The sequence below is a fragment of the Triticum aestivum genome, chromosome 6B (assembly GCF_018294505.1).
Source record: "Triticum aestivum cultivar Chinese Spring chromosome 6B, IWGSC CS RefSeq v2.1, whole genome shotgun sequence".
In the NCBI taxonomy this organism is placed as follows: domain Eukaryota; kingdom Viridiplantae; phylum Streptophyta; class Magnoliopsida; order Poales; family Poaceae; genus Triticum; species Triticum aestivum.
In genome coordinates this window covers 584,785,647-584,805,080 of record NC_057810.1, presented here as the reverse complement: position 1 = coordinate 584,805,080, position 19,434 = coordinate 584,785,647, and the positions used below count along the sequence as shown (strand labels likewise).

The window sequence follows — 19,434 nt, the reverse complement described above, 5'->3', positions numbered from 1 at the left end:
AAGTTACTATAGAAGCTCGTAGGTCAACTAGAGTAAGATCCGCACCAGAGTGATACGATAATCCTATTCTGGAGGTCATGCTACTTGACCAAAGCGAACCGACGAACTATGAAGAAGCGATGGTGAGCCCAGATTCCGCAAAATGGCTTGAGGCCCTGAAATCTGAGATGGGATCCATGTATGAGAACAAAGTGTGGACTTTGGTTGACTTGCCCGATGATCGGCAAGCCATAGAGAATAAATGGATCTTCAAGAAGAAGACTGATGCTGACGGTAATGTTACTGTCTAAAAATCTCGACTTGTTGCGAAAGGTTTTCAACAAGTTCAAGGAGTTGACTACGATGAGACTTCCTCACCCGTAGCAATGCTTAAGTCTGTCCGAATCATGTTAGAAATTACCGCATTTTATGATTATGAAATTTGGCAAATGGATGTCAAAACTACATTCCTAAATGGATTTCTGGAAGAGTTGTATATGATGCAACCGGAAGGTTTTGTTGATCCAAAGGGAGCTAACAAAGTGTGCAAGCTCCAGCGATCCATTTATGGACTGGTGCAAGCCTCTCGGAGTTGGAATAAACGTTTTGATAGTGTGATCAAAGCATATGGTTTTATACAGACTTTTGGAGAAGCCTGTATTTACAAGAAAGTGGGTGGGAGCTCTGTAGCATTTCTAATATTCTATGTGGATGACATATTGCTAATTGGAAATGATATAGAATTTCTGGATAGCATAAAAGGATACTTGAATAAGAGTTTTTCAATGAAGGACCTCGGTGAAGCTGCTTACATATTGGGCATCAAGATCTATAGAGATAGATCAAGACACTTAATTGGACTTTCACAAAGCACATACCTTGACAAAGTTTTGAAAAAGTTCAAAATGGATCAAGCAAAGAATGGGTTCTTGCCTCTGTTACAAGGTGTGAAGTTGAGCCAGACTCAATTCCCGACCACTGCAGAAGATAGAGAGATAATGAAAAGTGTTCCCTATGCTTCAGCCATAGGCTCTATCATGTATGCAATGCTGTGTACTAGACCTGATGTGTGCCTTGCTATTAGTTTAGCAGGGAGGCACCAAAGTAATCCAGGAATGGATCACTGGACAATGGTCAAGAACATCCTGAAATACCTAAAAAGGACTAAGGATAGTTTTCTCGTTTATGGAGGTGACAAAGAGCTCGTCGTAAATGGTTACGTCGATGCAAGCTTTGACATTGTTCCGAACGATTCTAAATCGCAAACCAGACACATGTTTACATTGAATAGTGGAGCTGTCAGTTGGTGCAGTTCTAAACAAAGCGTCGTGGCACGATCTACGTGTGAAGCGGAGTACATAGCTGCTTCAGAAGCAGGAAATGAAGGAGTCTGGATGAAGGAGTTCATATCCGATCTAGGTGTCATACCTAGTGCATCGGGTCCAATGAAAATCTTTTGTGACAATACTGGTGCAATTGCCTTGGCAAAGGAATCCAGATTTCACAAGAGAACCAAGCACATCAAGAGACGCTTCAATTCCATTCGGGACCAAGTCCAGGTGGGAGACATAGAGATTTGCAAGATACATACGGATCTGAATGTTGCAGACCCATTGACTAAGCCTCTTCCACGAGCAAAACATGATCAGCACCAAGGCTCCATGGGTGTTAGAATCATTACTATGTAATCTAGATTATTGACTCTAGTGCAAGTGGGAGACTGAAGGAAATATACCCTAGAGGCAATAATAAAGTTATTATTTATTTCCTCATATCATGATAAATGTTTATTATTCATGCTAGAATTGTATTAACCGGAAACATAATACATGTGTGAATACATAGACAAACATAGTGTCACTAGTATGCCTCTACTTGACTAGCTTGTTGATCAAAGATGGTTAAGTTTCCTAGCCATAGACATCAGTTGTCATTTGATTAACGGGATCACATCATTAGGAGAATGGTGTGATTGACTTGACCCATTCCGTTAGCTTAGCACTTGATCGTTTAGTTTACTGCTATTGCTTTCTTCATGACTTATACCCGTTCCTATGACTATGAGATTATGTAACTCCCGATTATCGAAGGGACACTTTGTGTGCTACCAAACATCACAACATAAATGGGTGATTATAAAGGTGTTTTACAGGTGTCTCCGATGGTACTTGTTGAGTTGGCATAGATCGAGATTAGGATTTGTCACTCCGATTGTCGGAGAGGTATCTCTGGGCCCTCTCGGTAATGCACATCACTATAAGCCTTGAAAGCAATGTGACGAATGAGTTAGTTGCGGGATGATGCATTACGGAACGGGTAAAGAGACTTGCCAGTAACGAGATTGAGCTAGGTATTGAGATACCGACGATCGAATCTCAGGCAAGTAACATATCGATGACAAAAGGAACAATGTATGTTGTTATGCGGTTTGACCAATAAAGATATTCGTAGAATATGTAGGAACCAATATGAGCATCCAGGTTCCGCTATTGGTTATTGACCGGAGATGTGTCTCGGTCATGTCTACATAGTTCTCGAACCTGTAGGGTCTGCACGCTTAAAGTTCTATGACGATCGGTATTATGAGTTTATATGTTTTGATGTACCGAATGTAGTTCGGAGTCCCAGATATGATCAAGGACATGACGAGGAGTCTCAAAATAGTCGAGACATAAATATTGATATATTGGAAGCCTATATTTGGACGTCGGAAGAGTTCCGGGTGAAATCGGGATTTTACCGGAGTGCTGGAGGGGTTACCGGACCCCCCGGGTGTTAATGGGCCTAGTTGGGCCCTAGTGGAGAGAGAGAGGGGCCGGCCAGTGCAGGCCGCGTGCCCCCTCCCCCTCTAGTCCAAATTGGACTAGGAAGGGGGGGCGGCGCCCCCTTTCCTTCTCCTTCCCCCCTTCCTTTCCCCCTCCTAGTAGGAGTAGGAAAGAGGGGAGTCCTACTCCTACTAGGAGGAGGACTCCTCCTCCTGGCGCGCCCTAGAAGGGCCGGCCGGCCTTCCCCCTTGCTCCTTTATATACGGGGGTAGGGGGGCACCCTAGAACACACAAGTTGATCATTGATCTCTCCCAGCCGTGTGCGGTGCCCCCTCCACCATAATCCACCCCGGTCATATCGTAGCGGTGCTTAGGCGAAGCCCTGCAACGGTAGGTTCATCAACATCGTCACCACGCCGTCATGCTGAAGAAACTCTCCCTCAAGCTCTACTGGATCGTGAGTTCGCGGGATGTCACCGAGCTGAACGTGTGCTGAACGCGGAGGTGTCGTACGTTCGGTACTGAGGATCGGTCGATCGTGAAGACGTATGACTACATCAACCGCGTTGTCATAACGCTTCCGCTTACGGTCTACAAGGGTACATGCACGACACTCTCCCCTCTCGTTGCTATGCATCACCATGATCTTGCATGTGCATAGGAATTTTTTTATAAATTACTACGTTCCCCAACAAACCCCATATACAAGCTTCTGCCAATGTGGATACCTCTGCTTGGACTCAATAAGCACCTAGCTGATGTAGTAAACTGGCCGTTGAACCGGATGCTCCTTCCCTGACTCCTTCCTTTCCACCACAATGGCTACACTGATAGCTCGGCTGTTGGCAGCCACATATAACAATAAAGGCTCCTTATCAATAGGAGCAGCAAGAACCGGCGGCTCAGCCAATTGTTTCTTTAAGGCCTCAAATGCCTAATCAGCAGCATCACTCCAGACAAGGTGATCTGTCTTCTTCATCATCTGGTACAGAGAGATTGCCTTCTTACCCAACCGACTTATGAACCGGCTTAAGGCCGCAATACAACCCGCCAAACGCTGAACATCATTGATACATGCCGGCTTAGCCAGAGAGGTGATAGCCTTTATCTTCTCCGGGTTAGCTTCAATACCTCGTTCCGAAACCAGAAAACCCAAAAGCTTGCCTACTGGCACACCAAAAACACATTTGGCTGGGTTAAGCATCATCTTATAAACCCGGAGATTGTCAGAGGTCTCCTTCAAATCATCAATCAGGGTCTCCTTCTTCCTGGACTTCACCACAATATCATCCACATAAGCATGAACATTACGCCCAATTTGATTATGAAGGCAATTTTGCACACACCGCTGGTAAGTCGCCTGGGCGCTCTTGAGCCCAAAAGGCATAGACACATAACAAAAGTCTCCAAAGTGAGTGATGAAGGCTGTTTTCTCCTGGTCCTTAACTATCATTTTGATCTGATGGTAACCAGAATAAGCATCCAAAAAACTCAAACGCTCACAACCCGCCGTAGCATTGATAATCTGATCAATGGGGGGAGAGCAAAGGGATCAACCGGACAAGCCTTGTTTAAGTCCGTATAATCCACACACATGCGCCAGGTGCTGTTTTTCTTAAGCACTAGCACCGTGTTAGCCAACCACTCAGGATGAAATACTTCAACAATAAACCCATCCGCCAAGTGTCGGGCCACTTCTTCACCAATGGCCTTGCACATCTCCTCATTGAAACGACAAAGAAATTGCTTGACCGGTTTAAACTTTGGATCAATATTAAGAGTGTGCTCAGCGAGTTCCCTCGGTACACCTGGCATGTCTGAAGGCTTCCATTCAAAGATGTCTCGGTTCTCATGGATGAACTCGATGAGCGCACTTTCCTATTTCGGATCCAGATTAGCACCAATGCTGAACTGCTTGGATGAGTCACCAGGAACGAAGTCAACTAACTTAGTGTCATCTGCTGACTTAAACTTTACAAGGGATCATGCTCTGTGGTTGGCTTCTTCAGAGATGTCATATCCGCCGGGTCAACATTATCCTTGTAAAATTTCAGCTCCTCTATTGCACAAATAGACTCAGCATAAGCAACATCGCCTTCTTCACACTCCAAGGCTACCTTACGACTCCCATGCACTGTGATGGTGCCCTGTGACCCGGCATCTTAAGCTGTAAGTAAACATAATAAGGCCTCGCCATGAATTTAGCGTAAGCCGGCCGTCCAAATAGGGCATGATAAGGGCTCTTGATTTTAACCACTTCGAAGGTCAGCGTCTCAGACCTGGAATCATACTCATCTCCAAAAACAACCTCCAAAGATATTTCGCCCACTGGATATGCCGATTTACTAGGCACCACACCATGGAAAACAGTATTAGATGGCTTAAGATTTTTATCAGTTAGTCCCATGCGACGAAAAGTATCATAGTAAAGGATATTGATGTTGCTGCCTCCATCCATGAGGACTTTAGTGAATTTGTATCCTCCAACCCGAGGAGCTACTACCAACACCAAGTGACCTGGATTATCAACCCGAGACGGGTGATCCTCATGACTCCACACAATGGGCTGCTTAGACCATCGTAAGTAAGGGGGAACCGCCAGCTCAACGACGTTTACTGCCCTTTTATGGAGCTTCTAATCCCACTTACATAAGCTTGTGGTGAAGACGTGGTACTACCCACTATTCAATTGCTTCGGGTTACTCTGATAACTAGACTACTGCTGCTGATTCCCCTGATTATTCTGTTGGTTGTAACCACCCTGATGGCCTTGGCCTTGAAACTGGAATTTGAACCGCCACCTCCATGACCTAGACCATGAGGGTCGGACCCTAAACCGCCATTCGGGCCATGGTTGTGCTGGAAAAGATGAGAATCCCTGAATTGCTTCATGATAAAACAATCCTTCCACAAATGGGTAGATGGCCTTTCATGTGTACCATGCTTCGGACATGGTTGATTTATTATTGCCTCGAGGTCAAATTTTGTCCCCTGAGCCGGCCTCCCCTTATAGCGCTGGTTATTATTCTGTACACCAGTGTTGGCCAGGAAGTCGAAATTCCCATCAGCTTTGTGCTTACTGTTGCCGCCCTGACCGGCTGGGTTGTGTTTCTGTCATGCCACTACTCTTCTTTCCCTTCCCCGACTTTTCATCATCAGAATCAGGGTCCTTGGTACTATCAGAGTCAGCATACTTGACAAGGGCCGCCATGAGCTCCCCCATGTCACTGCAATGACGCTTAAGCCGCCCAAGCTTCTGTTTGAGAGGGAGGAAACGACAATTTTACTCCAACATTAAAACCGCTGAGCCGACGTTGATATTATATGATGAGTGTATGATAGTCGAGACCCGGCGCACCCAGCTGGTTGTTGACTCGCCCTCACCTTGAACACAAGAAACCAAATCCACGATCGACATTGGCTGCTTGCACGTATCCTTGAAATTTTGAATAAAACATGCCTTCAGCTCTACCCACGAACTAATTGAGTTGGCGGGCAGCCCCTTCAACCAAGTACGAGTCAGCCCTTCCAGCATCATGGTGATATACTTAGTGCACGCTGCTTCACTAACATCCAGCATCTCCATGGCCATCTCATAACTCTCAACCCAAGATTCAGGGGGCTGATCTCTTGTGTAATTAGGCACCTTATGAGGACCCTTGAAATCCTTGGGCAAATGCTTATTACGCAGAGCCGGCGCTAAACATGGTACACCCAAGGTTCTATAGGTCATGCCCGCCTCCACCGAAGTCGTTGGGTAAGCCGGCGCGTGTTGATGAGCCGCTAGCTGAGCCGCCAGCTCAGCCTCCCGACGTGCTCTGCCCTGATCCACCAGAGTCTGAGCATTCACACCTCCGCGCACCAGGTCATGTCCATGGGGCTGGTTATGGCGCTGTTCAGTACTTGAAACCGCTGGTGAGTCAATGTGCATGCTGTAGCTCCGGCTTGGACGAGGGGTTGAATGAATCCGCTCACGACTATAAGAATAAGCCGCTTGCTGTTCCAATGCCGTCTGAAGAAGTTCTCTGGCCCTCCGTGTTTCAATTGCCGTCGGAGACTCGCCTTCAACTGGTAGAGCCGCCAATCGTGTTGCCACAACAATCATATTGTCCAAAGGGTTGGAATAATGACCCAGCGGCGTTAAAACATGCGGAGGCGTGGTATTACTCACACGCGGAGAACCTATCACTCATGGCTGAACCGGCGCCCCACCCCCCGGCGCTTCAGCCGTCCGGTTTACCGCCGGTGGGTTACCGGTCCCTGCCCCAGGCATGTTGAAGAGGTTCCTTGGCTCATAAACCGAGGGTAGACGACTCCAGTGTCTCCTCCTCATGATTTCATTTCAAGCGTTCTGATCCAACGTGAGCTGTAGGAATCCGCTTGGATCCGCTGTGCGTGAGCATCCAAAATAGCCCGCTCCGCAGTCATCCTAGCGTTCTCAGCTGCCAGATCTTCCTTGGCTTGAGCTATCTCCTCTCGCAGCTTAGCCACATCTACTTTGTGTAGTTCCTGGTTTTCCAGGGTTACCTCAACCCCCATCAAAGTTGCCAGAGCCTCCAACAGCTCTGTTAAGACTTGAGCCGGTGGGCGTGCTAAGCCTCCAGCACCAGCTGCCGCTGCTGAATTAGAAACCATAGCCGCAACAGCCGTCGAGCCAAGCACCGGTTGCGTACTTGCCATGAAGATCGCCACCCTGTTCGGTGGCTCATAGGGGTCCGGAATACTGTCACCATCGGAACAGCCCCCAAGCCGGCCGTCTTGCAGCTGATACATTGAATTGGTCTCGCATGTGGACGATTCACCATCGGAGTAGGCAGCCGTCTCACCGCCATACACAGATCCTTCCTCAAATTCCACCCCATGATAAATCCAATGAACGCATGCTTCATGGTAGGTTGAACCCGGGCGGGTCATGCACGCTGAGCCGTCTCGATGATGTCGGTGCAGATGTCCGGCTCAGGGCCCGGTTCGCCGATCATCCCGATGAAGACGTGGATTCCATTGAAGGGGACCCGGTACCCGTACTCAATTGAGCCGGCCTCGGGGCCCCAGCCTGCGTCGTCGATGTAGAGCTTGCCGCAACGACTCTTGGTCATACGGTCCACAGCATATCCCTTGACCCCTTCGAAGCTGCCTTGTAAGAACTCGAAACCACCGTGTGCTGGCCCCATGGTGGGCGCCAACTGTCATGGAATTGTCACGGCAGATGTCCTAGTAGAAGGACTTAGTCATGGAGCCATCGCAAATAGGTTAGCTTAAAGGGGTTAAACGGGATAAAGGACACAAGGAGTTTATACTGGTTCGGCCCCTTGCGGTGAAGGTAAAGGCCTAATCCAGTTTGAGGTGGTATTGCTTATGTTTCAATTACCAGGGAGCAAATATGCTTGGCCTAGCTTTCGATCTCTTGTTTCTTGCCCTAATCCGTCGCCGGGTCGTCCCTTTATATACACAGGTTGACGCCCCATGGCTCACGGAGTCCCGACCGGCTCATACAACGTGTCCGGCTCGATGACTGACTATACATGCCTTACAATACAAGTCATACATACATGGCAGTTTACACTTATGGGCCTTAAGTCGCCATTGGGCTTCGGGCCCTTAGCAAGTCTGCTTTGTGAATCGCCACCTTCAATATCTTCATGCGCTTTGTCTTGATAAACTGCCATTGGTATAACTCGGCCCCTCCTAGGCGGGTCATATCCACTAGTCATATCCCCAACAGGAGGTTTTACCGGTTCGAGTGTCGAAGGAGGAAGAGGGAGGTTGTTGGCGAGATAATCATGGCGGGGTATAGAGGGATGGCAGCTGAAAGCACATTTGCTCCCTTGGTGGTTTTGGTAATCAATGTCAACATACATATTGTTGGACTAATAGTTTTACCTAGAATATTTTAGATAATTCCAATGGCGGTATGGCAAGGACATGGGGATGTGGACCCCTTCAAAATGTGAAGAACAAGAATTGGCTACCCCAGGACTCTACATTTTTGGTTTAGTGATCCAATATCACATTGGGTCCCTTAGAAAAGCCAATACTATTAAAAGAGGACGAGGTATTGTTGATGATGTTGTTGCTCAAAGTGCTCAATGATCTTGCTCCAAAAACCCTCCATTACTTTCTCACAATCACATATGTGCAAACCCTAATTCGTCATTTCAGTCCCACCGATACAATTCATTCCGTACCCATTGATATGATCATTCTACTGCCACAGCCAAAACCCTAACATATCGATCTGACCGAATTGGTTCTCGGTCCCACCAAGAAGGCATTGCAAGTTTCTATGATGAAGTCGTTTCATTTCGGAATCACCGAGACAAAATGATCGGAATTACCAAGACGCGACTCTGCCCTAGCCATTGCACTTCGGTCCCACCGAATGGTATAATCGGTCTCACTGAAAACGCTAATGGTTAAGTCTTTTGCACTAGTCGGTCTAACTAAGATTTTCATATATGTGCCACCGAGTTGGGTGAATGACTTGTAATGGTTGGATTTTTGGTGCTGCCTATTTATACCTCTCCACCACCACTTACTTTCAAAGAGATCCATCAGAACAAAACACAAGTTCCACCATTCATTTTGTGAGAGAGAACCACCTACTCATGTGTTGAGATCAATAGATTCTATTCCTACCATTTGAACCTTGATTTCTAGCCTCTTCAAGTTGCTTTCCACTTCTATCCTTCTCCTACCCAAGCCAAATCTGTGTGAGAGAGATTGAGTGTTGGGGAGACTATCATCTTTAGAACAAGAGCAAGGAGTTCATCACGAACACATCATCTATTACCTTTTGGAGAGTGGTGTCTCCTAGATTGGTTAGGTGTCATTTGGGAGCCTCCAAGATCATGTGGGGTTGATCCAAGGAGTTTGTAAGGGCAAGGAGATCGCCTACTTCGTGAACATCTACCCGAGTGAGGCTAGTCCTTCGTGGACGGAAGCCATGATGGAATAGACAAGGTTGCTTCTTCGTGGACCCTTCGTGGGTGGAGCCCTTCGTGGACTTGCGCAAGCATTACCCTCCGTGGGTTGAAGTCTCCATCAACGTGGACGTACGATAGCACCACCTATCGGAACCACGCCAAAAATCATCGTGTTTTCATTGTGTTTGATTTTCCAACTCTACCCCTTACTTTCTGCACAATTGCATGATTTACTATTTCCGCTGCTCTATCTCTATATATCCATGTGTAGAAAGTCTTGGTGTTATCTTAACTTTTGCCAAAAACCTGCCTAAATTTCAAGAAAACTAAAAACTACACCTTTGGTTGGTTAAGTGTCTATTCACCCCCCCCCCCTTTAGACATATCTTCTTTGATCCTACAGCAGCCGCAACTGGAAGCACATCATAGGCGCCGACTCAGATATAGGGTGGGGGCAGCGAGGCGTGCGAACAGCACCACTGGCCTTCGATGGGGTCCTCGCAGATTCAAAAAAAATCTAGTCGATGGAAACATAGGTTGTCCATACGAATAGGGATCTAAAGTATTACTTAAGTTTGAGGGTTGTCTATAGACGTGATCAAAAAGTATAAGTATGGTAGATGATTATTGTTCATGCTTGGAGCCTTCTCTACCCATTGATCTAATTGAATTCAGTTTTGCTATTTATAATTTGTTTGATAATTCAAATTGCAAAGTTGATTTTCCTTGAGAGGGAGCAAAGCCCCGAGAACAAGCAGGGGATGACACGACAGAAAACAAGCAGGAGACAGGGACATCGTGTCGGCGGCAACGACAAGAGCTAGTCCAAGAGGCTTGATGGGTTAGGGTGCAAGACAGTCACCGTCACCAGAGAAGGTTGGTGAATAGAGGGATGGGTCAGGGCAGCGGCGACAAAGAGGGACTGTGAGGTAGCGCACAACAGTGCCCATCGGTCGTGGGTGGCGGCATCAGTCAGTTGGGCTGGCGGTAACATGGGGAGGGAGGAAGAACGTGTGTGTTGCATGGGAAAAAATAGTGTGCCTAGGAAGATGAACAACATGCGTTGGATTTCAATCAAATCCAATATCTGGAGTAGAATCTACTAAAGCTGAGATGTTTTTGAGACAACTGTTCTATGGGTAGTCCTGATAAATTTTAAAAATTGATGAAACCCCGCGTGTTGCTGCGGAAGTATGGGAAAACAATTCGGTGTGCAGATGAAAAAAAAGTAGCAAACGGGAAGATACGAACCTAGCCAATAAAAATATATGTATTTCAATCAAGATAATCATGTGTGATATAGAACCAAACTCAATATTTAGTTCCTTAAAGAAAAAATAGCAGTCCTTAATTTGAGACGAATAGATAGCAAGAAAAGGGTTACTTTATGTAAGCCTAGCTATTTGGTGAAAAGGTAGCCTATGGCCTCACCAAGAAAAGGTAGCTAGACAAAAGAAAAGGTAAGAGTTGCATGTTCCAAGTGCCACTAAAATCAATCTCAGCAACAAAAACGAGCACATGAAAAAGAATAGCACCCCTAAGGGTTTTTCCTTCCAAAAAGAAAACAACAATAAGTACTCCACTGTAAATACATGGTTCGATATATAAATCATTTTGTAGCACGATTGCAAAAAATATACAAATGACACTTCAACCGAAAGAATGCTTCAATTTTTATCATAGGAATCTCATGGGAATATAATGCCAGAATGATCAATAAGCCGTATGCATGGGACAACTATGGAACCTCAAGAACACAATAATGCACAGGTCAGAAAAGCATACAATCTCTCTTTGGACCATAATGTATACTACAAAATAATTTCAAGTTGCCTTTACCTTTGTGAAAGTAATATGGTTAAGGAAAGTCAGTATTTGTGAGAACACAGTTTCCTGAAAAGCAGATGCGTAACCTCAACATGGGACCATGTTAGATTTTCATCGGCACCATCTTCTTTGCATTCCCTTTCAATGCTAAAGGTAGTTTAGTCAGAAAAATAGAAAATGCTATGACCAATGAGTGTGAACTCCTTTTGGGGATTAGAACACGACATCCAAGAAGCATTACTTATTATGTTTGAGTCGAATACAAGAAATCATATGAGTAAATTAACAGTAGAAGTACTAATAGTCTGAACTTTCTTACCCACCAAATTTTGTCGAGCAAAGCTCACATTTAGACTGTAGACATTGTGGATGACATCTATTCTAATCTTTGGGTGCCAATGTTTGGATTTGCTGAAAGAATATGGTGCAACAATTTGCATAATAAAACTCAGTTGCAGTATTTAATATCATTTACCTCGTTCAATAGCTACACCCATCTCTAAGTGTATCTATCGTTAGGCACATGAACAAAGAATATGAAAAATTATATATATAAAGGTTACGATTAGTAACACATCTAAGACAATGCAGGAAAACTGAAGGAAAAAACATAACTCATTTTATGTTTGAGGTGAATCAATGTTTGTGGAGAGGTCGCATAATGATGGCATAACAAAGACAACAAAGGAAGAAACTACCGACCTTAAATTTATTCTTGTCATTTAACTTCTTGTTGATCCCATAATTGTTTTCCTCTTCACCTCATCTTTGACTATATGATCAAATTCTTTGATTAATCAGCTGCAATAACTCTCAGCAAATCTATGTAGACATCGTATAAGAATTCAATACTATTATCCAGGAAGAGAGGTTCCAAATATTCACCACACTACATGTAGAAGATCTAAAACTGCATGTTCAAGTATATAAAAAAAATTGGTGCGTTGTGAGAGCACTTGAGAATGTTTAGACGGACGTACCACTTGCACTCCCTCATCTTCCTAGTGAGTCCTTCTAGCTTGGATACACGTTAGAGTCCTTGATCTTGTCTATCTTCTGGAACCCACTCCTCCAACAACCAATCTCCCATCAGAAGCAATCGACCCAGCAAGACAGAAACCAATCATAGTTTAACCACGGGTAGGTGAAATCTAATCTTAGCACGCAAGTCATAGTGCAACAATTAACATTTTTTTAGTACAACTACGGAATAAATTGAGGCCAAAATTGTTGTAGAAAAAAGTATTAGGGAAAGAATCATGCATTATTGAATCCCATTTACCTTGCTGGTGGGAACATTGGCGCCAACGATAGATGAGTTGTGTGCGGAGGGTAGCGGCAGATGGGCAAAGCCGATATGGACCATCAAAAGTTGTCGGGTTGCGAAGCCGATTAGGGGCACCGGGAGGTGCTGCGGGCATGCTACGGCGCCATCTAGGTGTGACATCATAGCCGAGCAAAGCGCACCAAGGAAGTGTGGCATCGTCGACGGGAGAAGAGGAGCTGGGAGGTGCGGCGTCATGGCCGGGTGAAGCTGAGGCGAGGCACAAGGGAGGCGCGGTGTCGTGGCCGGTCGAAGCTTAGGCGAGGCACGCCAGAGGCGCTACGGGCATGCCGTCATTCCCTCGAGGCGCGACGCGTAGCCGGGTGAATCGGGGAACTTGGAAGGCATTTCGGGCGTGCGGCGACGCCATCCAGGCGTTCTGTGTGGTGATGAGGTTGCGCACATCAGAGCTTGATTTTTGGCGGTTTGATTTGATTACGAATATGTGGAGGATGAGATGTGTAGATAACAACCGTGTTAGAGCATCTCTAGCAGATCTTGTAAAACGTGGTACCGCGAATTTCAGTTAAGGGATCCTGTAAAACGATTTTGCAGTATCGCGAAGGCACGATAGAACATATCTGGTATACAATACCGCATAATCTAAACTTAAACTTCGCGCCACCATACTTCACCGGAGTTTATCACACATTCAAACACATAAACTTAAAAACATAGTAGATAAAGCTAAATCTAGACTACTCTAGGGCTTGACGTTGAGGTAGTACTCGGTCACGGACTTGTACAGAGTGTACCCAAGGTGGTACCCTCCTTGGTTGCCTCAATCCACACGGTGGAGCCTTACGCGTCCTTCACCTCGTGGAGCTCGATCTCCACCTCGTGGAGACCCTTGGTCGTCGGCCAAAGGGCCTCCCTAATCTCGTCGAACTTGCTCCACGCCCTTCAAACGTTGCTGCCGCGGAGGGTGGCACGCTTCTTGGCCTGCTTTGAGCGCCATGCCTCGGCCAGCGGACGGCTGGAGCTGCCGGCCTCGGCGTCGTGGCGGGCTCGCTTGTCCGGTAGTGAGCACCACGCCCGTGACCTCTACACGACATGGATCTACTCGAAAAGAGGAGGTGTGCGCTAAAACGTTCGTCGGAGAGGGTGGATTTGGCGTCGGAGCGGGGTGTTTGTGGCGGAGGTGGGTGGTGGAAATGCCGGATAGGAACCTTAAATTGGTCGGATCCGGTAAATATAGCGGCAAAGCCGGGGTTTTACGAGCCAGGATTTTTTCACCGGATCTGCTCACGCCAATATTTTTACCGAATCCTGTTAAACTACTGGTATTATAAGGGTTGGTGAGGTTTTAAAGGATCTGGTAGAGATGCTCTTAGATGCATCTAGACCCTTTGACTCCTCGTCTGTTTAAACGGGGTAGAAGAGCTTTGACTGCCACGTGTGTATGGAATATGAAAAGAAACAAGTAAGGGCGATTGTGTAGTAAACAAAAGTGGTTCTACATGGAAGAGCAAACAATTTGAGCGATGGCAGTTGGGTTCTGCGTAGTAAATAAAAGTGGTACTACACAGAAGAGCAAACAATTTGAGAGATGGCCGTGTACCAAGTAGAAGTTGTGTGGCTTGATTTTTTGAATTTGTTCTGAGGTGGCATATGTGGGACATGTGTGATGTTGAGAATGAGATGCATGTCGGGAGAAATAAGGTAGTGAGGATGAAGTATTTAGTTATTATAGAAGTATGTCCTGGTGTCGGTATTGTGCGATCAATGCTTTAATCCGCTCGTTCTAGGATGCGTTTGGTTACTCGCATCAATTTTGGGCACTTTGCATCTACGACCCAACTCAGCCTGGCTGAGTGAATACAGGTCAAAAACCAAGTTTTGCATATTGTTTGTTTGCCTACATCCCCTCTAGCTTGGCTGGGCAGCAACATCAAAACTTGTGTTTGGTTGTGTGCGTGTTCTACCTAGATGGAAAGAGGTGTTGTTTGGTTACACACAACACAAGTGAGGTGGTAACCTCTTCTAGGATTGGCGAGGTTACCAATACACGCACACACAACACAAACATATATAGTGTAACCATAAGCATAAGCATAAGCATACACCATAAGAATAAGCGCAACCAAAACCATAAGTATAACCATAAGCATAGTAGTTCAAATTGTAAAACGTAGATTTTGGGGGAACTGGCTCAACCCTCAAAGGGGTGGCCTATCACATATATATAATGATGACATACAAGTCCAATACCAATAAGGTATGGTTTACACAGTAGGGCTACAATACGAAGTCTAACACCCTCCTCAATCTCAACTCACTCCTGAAGTATCTAGGAGGTTGAGATTGCGCCTACCGACCTCAAACATGGGAGAAGGTAGAGGCTTGGTGAAGATGTCTGCAAGTTGATCTTTTGAAGAGATAAACCTGACTTGTAGTAGCTTCTGTGCAACACGTTCCCTCACAAATGATAGTCAATCTCAATGTGTTTAGTCCGTGCATGGAACACCGGGTTTGACGACAGAAACGTAGCACCGATGTTGTCACACCAAAGGACCGAAGGATGTGGCTGAGCAACTCCTAGCTCTCGAAGTAGGGACTCAATCCATATAAGTTCGGCAGTCGCATTGGCAACCGACTTGTACTCAGCTTCTGTGCCACTGCGGGAAACAATGGCTTGCTTGCGTGCACTCCAGGCGATCAGATTAGGACCCAAGAACACAACATGTTCCCCCGTGGATCGCCTGTCATCTGGACACCCAGCCCAATCAGCATCAGAGAATGCAGAAAGAACTTCGGAGGAACTGGGGCGCAGGTGAAGACCAAAGGAGACAGTGAGGCGCACATAACGCAGTATGCGCTTCACAGCAGACCAATGTACATCAGTAGGAGCATGAAGATACTGGCACACCCTGTTAACCGCAAAGGAGAGATCAGGACACGTGATCGTCAGATACTGCAGGCCATCAACAATACTCCTGTACTCAGTAGCATCCTCAGGAGAGAGAAGAGCGCCATCAACAGCAGAAAGGGTGTCAATGGAGGACATGGGCGTAGGCGATGGCTTGCACTTGAGCATACCAGCGCGGCGCAAGAGATCAAGAGAGTACTTCTTCTGGGTGAGAGCCAAACTGCCACGAGACTGATGAGCGACCTCAATACCCAGGAAGAAATGAAGCTGTCCCAAATCCTTAACTGCAAAATCACGACCAAGTGCAGTCACAAGAGCATCAGCAGCCGTCGGAGATGAGCTCACGAGGACAATATCATCCACATACACAAGGATGTACATGGTCACACTCGGTCGCTGAAACAAGAACAGTGAAGTATCAGCCGTCGAAGGAATGAACCCATGAGTGCGTAGAGCTGAAGCCAGGCGAGCATGCCAGGAACGGGGAGCCTGCTTCAGTCCATATATGGCCTTCGTCAGATGACAGAGATGACGAGGTTGAGTGTGATCAACAAATTCAGGTGGCTGCCGCATGCTGTGATACCATGTAAAACGTAGGTTTTGGAGGAACTCGCTCAACCCTCAAAGGGGTGGCCTATCACATATATATAATGATGACATACAAGTCCAATACCAATAAGGTATGGTTTACACAGTACATCTATAATACGAAGTCTAACACAAATATAACATCATGACAAAACAAAATCTTCAAATTCAATTATCATAGCATAGATAGCAGCGATCCCATCCTAAGCACCATCAGCAGCACCCACAACACCACCCTCGGCAGCACCCGCAACAATGTCAGCAGTAGCAGCACCCTCATCATTACCTTCTGCATCTATGTTCAATGCTTTGTGGTGCAGCAAGCAATTCGCCACAATCTGAATGCTTTGGTCGTTTAAGACGAGGACCCTCAAGTTGGCGGGGCTCACCAGCTTGAAGGTGAGAAGGCTTTCGATCCTGATGTCGTGGGCTACACAGAAGTCAGCACAACCCTTATCTAGGGTGAGCCTGCCATTCAGCCGCGGAGCTACGTGCACTGGTGTCGTGGCCCCCCATCCTTGGCAAAAAGTAGGAAGAATTTTTTTGAAGGACTGATTAGATTACAAAAATTGCAGCCTTTGGCCCCCTCAAACATCCATGTTTTATGTTTGCCCCCCTCCCCCCCCCCCCCTCCCCCCCTAGAATCTTGTCTAGCTCCGCCAGTGCTGCCATTCCTCACCTTTCAGGTGCAGTCGTTGTTCGTCGTCAGGCTGAATTGCTCTAGGACGGCGACGAGCTACTTGGTGAAGGTGGAGGGCAGCTGAACTGCCCTAGGAGGGCGACGAGGTACTTGGTGAAGGCGGAGGGCATCGGCAAAACCTTCAACTTAAGTCCCAAGACGGTCTTTTTGGCCTATAAAGAGAGCTAGCCAATCGATGACGACAAGGACGGCCAAAGAGAAAGGCAGCGTTGGAGCAAGTTGGGCCAATCATAGCGCAAACTGGTGCACATCCTGCGACCGCCAGCCTTCACTGTTTCGCTTGCACAATCCAGCAAAGAGCCGAGTTTCCTATGCCGGCACCGGCAGTGTAACGGTCGCAGCGAGCCATCGTGTTAACTTAATCCAAAGTACTTACATGCCTGCTTGCCTAGTGAACGGTGGAAGAAGGGTTAGAAAACTAGCCCCAAAAGCTTACCAAAGACAAGAACCACGCGAGCCACTAACGTTGTACAGTTGGGTACCAGAGATATCCCCTCCATTCTTTCAAGTTTTTGTGGCGCAAAAGCTGAATCATTTGAATCCACTTTGCGATATGCTACTGTGCTAAAACTTGAGATGAGCTTAGTGGCGCCTATTAATAAAGGTATCCCACATCAAAAGCAAAGGTAAAGCCGGACAAAACTAAAGCTCTTTTTTATCCACACTCTGGTGTGCCTGTCACATGCATGCCTTTGAGAGCGCAGCATGATGAGTCGGTTCAGTAAGTCCTTGCATCCTGGCTATGAGCCCACAAAATATTATTGGATGTACTTGTGAGTGTAGAATGATAAAGCCTCAGATGTGTATGCCTTCTCTGTGTGTTTATGGTTATCTGAATTGTTTTCATGTGGTTGTTTTGGTACCATAATCATTGAGAGGCTATGAGAAGCATACATGCATGCATGGATACATGGCAGTACGAACCAACATGATATTTATAATTACACACTTCAGAAAACCCAGCTTACACGTACGAATCAACATGATATTTTGCTACACAAGGGCAAGACTGGACTGTATCTAATTCAATACGGGACATACGTGTTTGCAATAACACAGCATAGCTAACATCTGATCTATACTGCGACCGTAACTAGACGAGTAGAACTGAAAAGTAGGCCAACGAAGCGAAGAAACCAGCGACAGCAAGAGCCAGCCGCTCACCGTGCATGCGCGGCACAAATCCGTATCCATTTCCCGAGCTTGCGCCGCTGACGAAGCCGCCACCGTTGGACCAGAAGCGCGCGTAGCACTTGCCGAGGTACACTTCGCCGGCTGAGGCGTAGCCACACCCGGCCTTGAGCTGCGCGGCCGCTGCCGAGACGCAGTCGGAGCACGCCTTGGCGTCGAGGTCCCCCACGCACTGCGACATGGCCTGCACGCCCCCCGCTCCGCCCGCGCGGTAGCCTCCCCCGGCGGGCGCCACCGAGGACGCGAGCCCTCCGAGAGCCGAGTCCCTCATGGCGGCGCCGCCGGCGTCCCCGGGCGAGCCGCCGCACTTCTTGAAGAGCACGGCCGTGTTCGGCTTCCCGACGAACGAGTCGTTCCCGTAGCGCACGAAGCACGAGCGCAGCTGCACGGCGCCGCCGGCGGACCAGGAGCAGAGGGAGGAGAGCCTGGCGATGGCGGAGCGCACGCAGCCGGTGCAGACGGAGGCCGGGAGGTCGGAGCGGCACTGGTAGAGGCCGGCCACGGGGGTAAAGCCGAGGGGGAAGTGATGTTGGCGTAGGGGGTGTAGGGCGCGCTGTTGGCGAGGGATGTGAGCACGGAGTCCACCCCCGACTCGTACTGCGTCCCGGCGTCGTAGCGCCCCTGCGAGCAGCCGGCGTACACGAACGCCGAGTCGTCGTCCGCACCGGCACGGAGCAGGAGCAGGGAGAGGACGGGGAGGGAGGAACGTTGCCGTGGCGCGGGCAGTCATTTTCTGCTTCGTGCTCTCGCCACACCAGCGCTTGTGTTCAGTGAGCTTGTGAGTCGTGACTGGAATTTTAGGAGCGAGGGAGTGTGTGAGGAAGCATTGCGCTTACGGGACGTATTTGTGGAGAGTGTAGTGGGCTAAGGGCAGCAATCTGCCGGCGCGCCGGCCCGACTATTGGGTCGGTCAAGCACCAGCCGTCCGATGCAGTTAGTGTGGACCGGTGCTGCAATTGTACTACAACCCTGGTGTGGTCTTCCAAGATGTAGCATGGCATGGCCGGGATGAAATTAATCTGGTATGAATTTCAATTGCAAACCCTAGATCTTTTCGTTCACAAAAAATGTTGCAACCTTTGATTTCAATTGATGAGCATGAGATGAAAAAAAGATGTCAAAATACTTGTGTTGATTTTTCTGAAATATTTTTGAGATGTTGTCAATTAATGCTAGTAAAATGTTTCTTCCTGTTGTCTGCTAGTAAAATGTTACAAGTATGTATTGCACTGCTACATGCTACTTCCTGTATGTTACATGCTACATCC

General features: G+C 47.2%; 1 pseudogene; it reads right to left on the bottom strand.

Moving 5' to 3' along the window:
- Window positions 1-17,886: 17,886 nt before the first annotated feature.
- On the bottom strand, window positions 17,887-18,892 carry LOC123139423 (plasmodesmata-located protein 6-like; annotated as a pseudogene).
- Window positions 18,893-19,434: the final 542 nt, after the last annotated feature.